At 31.6% G+C, this 8,787-nt stretch overlaps 2 long non-coding RNA genes across 2 annotated transcripts; both read left to right on the forward strand.

Annotated features, from left to right (window-relative positions):
• The first annotated feature begins 1,704 nt into the window (after positions 1 to 1,704).
• On the forward strand, positions 1,705 to 4,737 carry LOC145803141 (uncharacterized). Its single transcript, XR_014345253.1, has 4 exons — positions 1,705 to 2,206; positions 2,586 to 2,720; positions 3,886 to 3,972; positions 4,115 to 4,737. It is a non-coding gene; the product is annotated as an uncharacterized LOC145803141 (long non-coding RNA).
• A 666-nt stretch (positions 4,738 to 5,403) lies between these two features.
• LOC145803142 (uncharacterized) lies at positions 5,404 to 7,369 on the forward strand. Its single transcript, XR_014345254.1, has 3 exons — positions 5,404 to 5,425; positions 5,646 to 5,713; positions 5,850 to 7,369. It is a non-coding gene; the product is annotated as an uncharacterized LOC145803142 (long non-coding RNA).
• The last annotated feature ends 1,418 nt before the right edge of the window (positions 7,370 to 8,787 follow it).

Consider the following 8,787-nt stretch of genomic DNA (forward strand, 5'->3'; position numbering starts at 1 on the left):
CTAAAAATGTATTTATTAGTGACATTTTCAAAATTTTGCCGTTAAAAGCTTTTTTTTTTAACTTTTCGAGACTATCTTTTAGCGATTATCCTCACGACGATAGAAATTGGTCTCTAAATGTCTTTTGCAACAAAATTTTTACTTTTAGAGATAAAAATTTGATTTCTAAAACTCTTATAAGTTATAGTAAATCAACAATGCTAAATACCATGAGATGTTGGTGATGTGTTATTTTAAATTAATAGTGTATCAAAAAACTTTACCAATGGAACAAGACAAGCGACCAGCTACCTAGTGTGTTTGCAATTCATCATTTATCGGAAGAACACCATAAACAATGTTGGTATTATTATGGAACTATCAGTAGTTTTCTCACATTAAGCGGGTTTTGTTAAAAACATATATTAACAAATAAATATATAAAACTAAAAAAATAATAAAATTTTTATATTTGGTGGACTAGTTATTGTAGAAGGAAAATAATATACCATATGTACCGTATAACTAAAAAGAGAGAGTATAATTTCATGCTTTCCGAGTCATAATTTAAAATAAAAAAAGTGTCACAACTAAATATTACATGAGGTATAACTTTGTTTCGTAATGGGCTTTTTGGCTAAATTTGCTACAAAAAGACAAAATAAGCTAAAAAGTCAATAAGACAAAATGTTACATCCAAACCATAATCATTTCACTTTTTTTCTCACAAAAGTTGAAAAAGTAGTAAACTCAAACAAATTTTTAGTCACAAACTAAAATAGTCAAAAAATCAAAAAACCAACTAAAAAAACCTATTGCCAAATGACAACTAAATATCTCATGAATCATACCTAAAATAATGTCGTAATTAAGGAAGAAAATTGGTCATACGCAAAAAAAAAAAAAAAAAAAAGGCATAACTAAGGGTGTACATCATATGCCCCTTTCAAATGGTGTGCATAGTAGAATTTCTCTTTGTTGAAATGTCAAATTTTAAGATATTAAATTGCCAAATAAACATTCAAAAAAATTTGACACGTCCATGATCTGAGCCGAAATGTTACACTTTGAGACTCTTTATCTTATGTTTTTAGTCTTTGAGCTTATGATATTTGATACAATAAAATGTTTTTCATCCTTTTCAGGTTAAGATCATGCCAAAGACAAAAGGGTCGCAAAAAGAGCAAAAAATTCGTCATTGAGTAAATTAACACGAGTAGAATTCACCAATCCGCACGAGCGGATTTCCCTGCCAAAAATTGTTCTATGACTAGATCCGGTTGAGCGGAATTCCCAATCTATACCAGCGGATTTGTCTCGATATGTGTGCGCATATTTTTTACTCTGATTGGATTGGAGACTATAAAATGAGATTTTGGGGACCTGTTTTGGGATCTATAACCCTAGAGAAGACGACTAGAAGTTAGATAAGAACAGAAAATCATCAACCCATGGCTTTCTCTTCAACATCTGAAGTGTTCAACCTCTCTATGAGCGGCAAAGCCTTTTTTTTAGGATTGAGATGAAACTCTAATAAAGTATCATGTAATTTTTTATTTTAATTCTAATTTGTCTTTGGAATTGGATAATCGTTGTATAATTTCTTTTAGATCTTTTATTGAAATAATCTTTTGATTCGATTTATGTATTCAATTTCTGTGATTGAGAATGCATGATCATACAACTATTTTACTCTCTTCACTACAGGAAAAAGGGGCTATAGCAACGTTTTGTTTGCGACGTTTATAAAAACGCCGCTATTTTTCAATTAAAACAACATTTTTAAAACGCTGTGTTAGATTTCATTTAAACATCATCTCCGCGTGGTAATTGGCTAACGCCGTTACCCACATCCTAAAGCCCTAAAGTTGCGATTTCTCCCCCCCCCCCGCCCTCTCTCTCTCTCTCTCTATCGAGCTCGAATTCATTCTGAGCAAAATTGATTTGCGATTTGCGATTTGCGACTTCTCTCCATTTCTCGCTCCAGATTTGCGATTTGCTGTCGATTGTCGAAGATTTGAAGATATGGAGATTTGAATCTGAGCGATTAAAGTTCTCAGTCTACTCCTTCAGATTTGTTCTCAGTCTACTCTCTCGCTTGATTTCAAACACGCTCTCTGTCTCGATTTCGAAAACTCTCTCTCTCTCTCTCGCTTGATTTCAGATCTGGACATGATTTGAAGGCCACCGCTTGGATTGCAGATTTTGAAGTTTTGTTCTCCATTTTGTGAGTTTCAATTCGTTTAGCCATTTCTTTTTCTTTTTCTTTTTGTTTTGTTTTGTTTTTTTTTTTTTGATTGAAAAGTCTATACATTCATACTCATATCTTGCATCTCTATAACACATATCTCTGATGGAAAAACATGAGTTGAGGTCGATTGCTTTCATTCGTTTTATAACACATATCTCTGGTCAATGTTTTTATGAAGATGGCTCCATACATTTAAACTTGATAATTTTGTTAAACGTGTTGTTTCTCTTGCTTTGTATGGGTCCACTGTTTAGTCTATGGCCATTCGTTGTGCCTCATATTAGTGATTAACCTTTATGCTCGAGTTCTCCTTCAAATGTTGACTCTAATTCCCATTTTCACTGTCTTGATGTAGCATATTTGTGCCTCATTAAGAGAATTGAGATATCTCTGGTATTGTTTAGACTAAGATGATGGCATGAGGCGTTTGGATCTGATCCGGACCTGAATTGTGAACCCTGTACTCGACACCCTCAACTTAAATCTTTAGGTATGAAATTTTGTGACCTGAAATTGCTTCCGAAGATTGCTATAAAATGAAAATTATAATGCCCTGATTGTGGATAGAAAACTTATTAATTTCATATAGTCACTTGTCTGTTTATGTATATTGTTGCTTAGCAGCATACTGTCATCTTCTATTTTATGGTGAATCTCCATAGGTATTTTCTTGCATAGAAGGTATGGATTGCATTGAAAAGAGCCATATACCAAAGCTTTGTCAAAGGTTGTGATGTTCAAGAACAGTGTTTGTGGTTGCTTTATGAAGTTTGTGACATCTATTAAAGCATTCCATTTATACACCAAACACATTGAATGAAATTTGAATTTATAATAAACTTACAAGGCTGTTTAAGGTCCAAGCTTTACAGAGTAAGTTTTCTTTTCACTGAGAACTTGTGTCATCTGTACTTTGAATTTATAATAAACTTACAAGGCTGTTTAAGGTCCTAGCTTTTTGGGATAATATTGATTGATTGATTGTGTAATTTATGTTTTACTTCAATGATAAATGAAATGAATGCGCATGTTGGCAGCTGAAGTTGAAATAAGAGTGAAAATATAAATATGTATCAGTTGTAGATGTTGTTACATGTATTAGGTATGAGTATTAGATGCGGTGTTATGTTTAATGTGGACTTTTCAATGCAACACATTTGCTGCAGCTATGTTGTTAGACTGACTTAATTTCCTTATTTTTATCAATTCATTTCTTGTAGGCTTGTCTTTGTATTGTAGCTAAAACTTGTTTTATGAAATATTTTTTTCCCCCAAGTTGGTCCCTGTTCATGTAGAATTTTTGTTCTCCAAGCAAATTGGATGAATGGTCTTTTCTTTTTTCTGATGAGCGGCATGAAAAGAAATTGCTGTAACTTTTCTGTTAATTAAGTCACTATTTTATTGACACAATGGAGGGGGTTTTTCTGCTATTGCCAAGACTTTGGCCACAGTTCTAAGCATGACCTAAATAACAGATTATGTACTAGCAAATCATTTCTTTTTCAACTATTGATGTGTGAATTCATTTGTTATGATAAAAAAAATTGTCCGGTGATCATTCCCTAGTATTGCCTTTTTATTTTCCTTTATTTCTTTAGAGATCTGGAGTATTTGTCTAATTATATGTAACTGACAGGTGGTTTATATTTAAACAGGATGAGAAGGAGATACAGAAGACAGCACTTAAGCAGCATCGCGTGTTGCGGTCAGCCACCGAGTTCAAATATGGCTACAAACTTGTTGTAATGTCCCTATAAATTATACATTACACTGCATAACATTCTATTGTCAAATCTTCCATCTTGCCATCACAAAGATTAAATTGCACAAGCAAGATGTCTCTGCCAGCTTATTTTCTAATTTTCAACGTGCTAATTTATGCAGGAGAATAACAATTTGAGATCAGCTATTTCTACCACAGATGATACTGAGGTGGGCAATGGATATGTGGTTTTAGTTATATTGGGTTATTGAACTATAAATGAAAAGTGTCAGATCTTTATAATCTTAAATCTTAAGATATTGTATCTGAAAATGGGATATAGGTACCTGAAGATATAATGGACACTTACATATATTACATATTATATAATAGGCAAATGCTAACAAGTGCCCCTTAGACATTTTTAAGGTTGGAAAATGTATAAAAAGTGTCTTGAAAATATGTAAAAATATTAAAAAATGTATTGATTTCAATAAAAGGGCATTAAAGTTAGTGAAAAGTGTGTTGTATTTTATAAATAATTTTTCTTTTACTTGTGTCCTAGGGCACGTGTTAGCAAGACCCTATATAATATTTTTAGATAAAATGATGTGAATTATGTAGAAATGTAAAATTCAATAGAATTTAGTAAAAGCGTGGAATTTTTGTTAGAAAATTTAATAAGTTTCTTCTTTAAGCATAGTAAAAATTGGAAGATCCAAGTGTATCTGATAGACACTAGTACTTCAAAGAAAATAGAAGAATCCATGTAAGATAATTGCTTGCATAAAATGCGAATGATGGTATATCCATCGAACAAGGTTATAGTGTTTGAATTGTTGGAATTGAGGAAGATCTATGTTACATTGACGAGGGTGCGTATCTAGAGTATGAACACATCAAACCCCAAAATTCATTATTTGGAGCACTTTTGTACAAGTGAAAAAACACTGTTAACGTGCTTGGAAAGTACAGAACTAAGACCTCACTGATTATAACTCCCCTTCGACCCAAGAGTACATATAAATATATATATTTTTTTCAATAAAAATAATTAGAAGGGGTAACCAACTGTAGTAATCTTCCTTTGGAGTGAAATTTATTGTAATTTAGTGCTTGTCAAATAAGAAAGGTTTTTTAGAACTGATCATTGGTGCCAGAACTAATAAATATATTCACCATTTGGGATGATAATGAGTTGGGTATTATGGGACCCACACGTACTTATCCCTACCCTACCTTTCCTGTTTTTCACATAGAAACCCCAACAACCTGTCCTGCCTGCGCTGCACCTGGGACAGTTTCTCTATCATTGCCCCAGTGACATTCTCTAGACTTGTTTCTGTGTTACCAAACCTCAAACCTGGGACAGTTTCATCCTACAACAAGGTTAGCAAGCACTTATTAAATAAGTATAAATGCCCTCCTCCATATATTTGTCTCGGTTCACAAAACTATTATGATTCGGCGGCGCCATTGATGCCTACACCGAGGTCTCTTTTTCTCTATCCATCTATCTCATCTTTCTATTTTATCAACCCTATTTCTCTATGTATATCAATTTGTAAATTCAATCTTTAAAAAAAAAAAAAATTGATGATTTTATTTATTTATTTATTTATTTTTTAAAATTTTTTAGTTTTATTGGTCTATGGTTTGTTCTTTGTGTTGCATAAATTTCTCATTTTTGTTTAGTTTATTTGATTTTTGTAGGCAATTACTTTGTGCCCTAATGTTCCTGTATATTGGACCAATCGCGCTTTATGTCATCGCAAGCGCAAGTATGTACGAACACAAACCCTCCTTGCAAATTCATTTTTTTACCACTTTAATCATTAACTTTTGTTTGTGTTATTCATAATCCTATTCATTGTTTTTTTGCTTTACGATTTGGGCCTTTTTTTTTTTTTTTGGTAGTGATTGGACAAAAGTTGAGGAGGATTGTAGAAGAGCCATTCAGCTTGATAACAATTCTGTCAAGGTTAGGGGTACTGAATTCACCCTAATCTCACTTGTTCCATTGCATTATTGTGGTCATTGGTTTTAGAGTTGTTTTTATTTTTCTGTCCTTTATTTGTGCAAACAAACAATATCTTACCAAATGAGAATATTTAACAAACGCGCTTGGTAATAACTTGAAGTTTATACTTGGATATTAGATGAGTAGCTAGGAAGGGTCCTTTTCTTAGGCCTTAAAGGGCCACAATTGGGCAATTTGTCAAAAGGCTGCTTTGCTTTTGTTAGGCAAGTAGAATAACTTGCCACATAATTATACAAAACATCACACACAAGCTTTTGTTCTAGGTGGACATCCTTTCCCCTTCCAAAAAAAAAAAAAAAAAAGAAATCGAAAGCTTAATACAGTTCAAAACACACTCACATATATGTATATATATGATGGATTTTTAGTGGACATCATAGTGATATGTATTGAGATTGTTTTAGACTTGTAAACTCAGAAATGGTTTTTTATGGCACCTTTATGAAACATATGTGTCTCGTTTTACATTGTTTATTCATGGTTTTAAATTATGCTTTTTGTTAGTTGATGATGCTACTGAGATTTAATCCTTTTGGTGCAAATATAATGAATTTATGAACTGTAAAATTTAAAAAATAGAGGAAGGAGTACAAAAGTACCTAATTATATTAGATAACATAATAAAATTCAGATTGCATTACATGTTGCAAGGGTCGATTGTCATTGGCAGTCAAGTTTGATGACCAGCTTGCCATTATAGATAGCTATGTCTCAAAGGCTATAATGCTGTGCAATAACTCACGGTAATCATCAGTCCAAATTATCAAAGGATTGTTCCCGAGTGACATGCTTTTCAAAAGTTCCTGGGGGAGGAAAGAACTAATTCTTCAACCTTCACAAAAGTTTTTGTGTAAACTCACTTACTGTTCTTGTTCTATATTTCATTTGAAAAGGTGCTTAACCTACAGGAACCATATTGTATAATTTACATGAGACAGAGATTCTTGAGAAATGTTACCATAACTAAATTTCAATTAGATTTAGAAAATAAGGGGTGGAGGTTGTTTGTCTATGACTTGTGGATAGCTTTGTACCATTTTTTACTACTATTTTTTTGTGCAGCTTAGCTTTATTCATGCTTGTTTATCATTTCTCATTTCTCCCATAAATCACACCCGCTGTAATGACAAAACCCCATTTTTATTGTCACTGCTAGAAATATAAAATTTGGCAATCTCTTCAATCAGGTGGTTTCCTTTGAAACTTTATCAGTTCACGAATTAGATTTGAACATATTTTACAATGTGACATCTTAGCTGTAATTTATGATTTGTTACCTTGATTTGTAGTTCTTGTGGATTTTAACTATTTAGTGAGACTTCAAAGCACCATATTTTCTTGTTTTTCCAATCTGGAAAGAGAAAGTTGTTGCGATACCATGTTGTCGTAATTGATGGCTGCCTTAATATTTTTAACATATTTTCTTGTTTTAAAAAACGCCGTCTAATATTTTTAGCGACGTTTTTAAAACGTCGAAAAGCTATTGCGACGGCCGTATCAGCGACGAAAATATTAAACGCCGCCATAATCTATTATGGCGTTTTTTAGGCTTTTTGCGGCGTTTTAAAAACGCCGCTAAAAAGCAAATTTCTTGTAGTGCTTGTATATATGAAATGTGAGATAAGTAATGCTTAGGGGAGACGAATCGTACTGCAACCTTAGTTTAGTGTAGTCGATTTGTGTCGACCGAAGATGATTGAATATACACATCTTCTTGACGATAATGTTCCACAATACATCATTATTATTCAGCCCATTGATTTACTAGAATTAGATATTTTAATTACAAGATATAAGATTAGTAGTGGATTCGAAATTCTAAGTCTGTCTCCATATTCAGATTACTTTATTTATTTGCGTGATTATTTTAGTTTTAATTTTAATTCCCTTTAGTAAAAGGCCAATTCATCCTCTCTTCTTCAAATTAAATTAAAAATTACCATTCGAATTGATACAACTCAACCCAAAGTCCTCGTGATACGATACCTAGACAATCCACTATTCTATTGAATTTTTAACTTTTAGCGACAGTTTAAAAAATTTGTTACAAAAAAATGTTACTAATTTTAAGTTTTAGCAACAATTTACAAAAGTCGTGACAAAAAAAAGTCACTCATTGTCAATTTTTAGTGACATACGCAAAAAATTGTCACAAAAAATTATTTTTATTGATAATTTTACTAGGACTTATTTTCAATAGGGCTTGATGGGAATTAAATCTAATTATTATGACCTATTAGTAGCTTACCCTTAACTTTATGCCTAAATTATTCAATTTTGAATCAATTTTACCTCTGCCAGCAGATGTTGTTTATAGTCAAACAAAAGTTACTAATATGGCATGAAAACTTATTTTTGTTTCTCAAACTATCTTTAAAATATCAAACAGACCCCTAGATATGTAAAAAAGTTAAATTTAAATATTTAATGATAATTTTCATCTAAAAAATTAAAATTAAATGTCTAATAATAATTTTCATCATTCAATTTTGTTTCAAATCTTAGAATAAGATATTTCTCTTAGAATACATATTTTCTAGACTTTTACCAATATAGATTTTCACCAACTACTGGTTGATTAATTCTATTGAAATTAATCTGAGATATAAGCTAATGTTGAGAGAAAAAGAGAGAATAGACTTAAAATTTTGGGCTCAATTAATTTATCTAGGGCTGACTGAAGGTAATTTGAGATTTAAAGCAACAATTTTAAATGAAGCATATTTCTTAAATAATTTTTTTGTAAATGTTTTATTTAAAAATTCTCTTACTCACCTTTTTAGATGAAAAATATTATTAGATATTTAAATTTAA

This window comes from Camellia sinensis, chromosome 11 (genome assembly GCF_055761805.1).
Source record: "Camellia sinensis isolate YWXY chromosome 11, ASM5576180v1, whole genome shotgun sequence".
Lineage (NCBI taxonomy): Eukaryota > Viridiplantae > Streptophyta > Magnoliopsida > Ericales > Theaceae > Camellia > Camellia sinensis.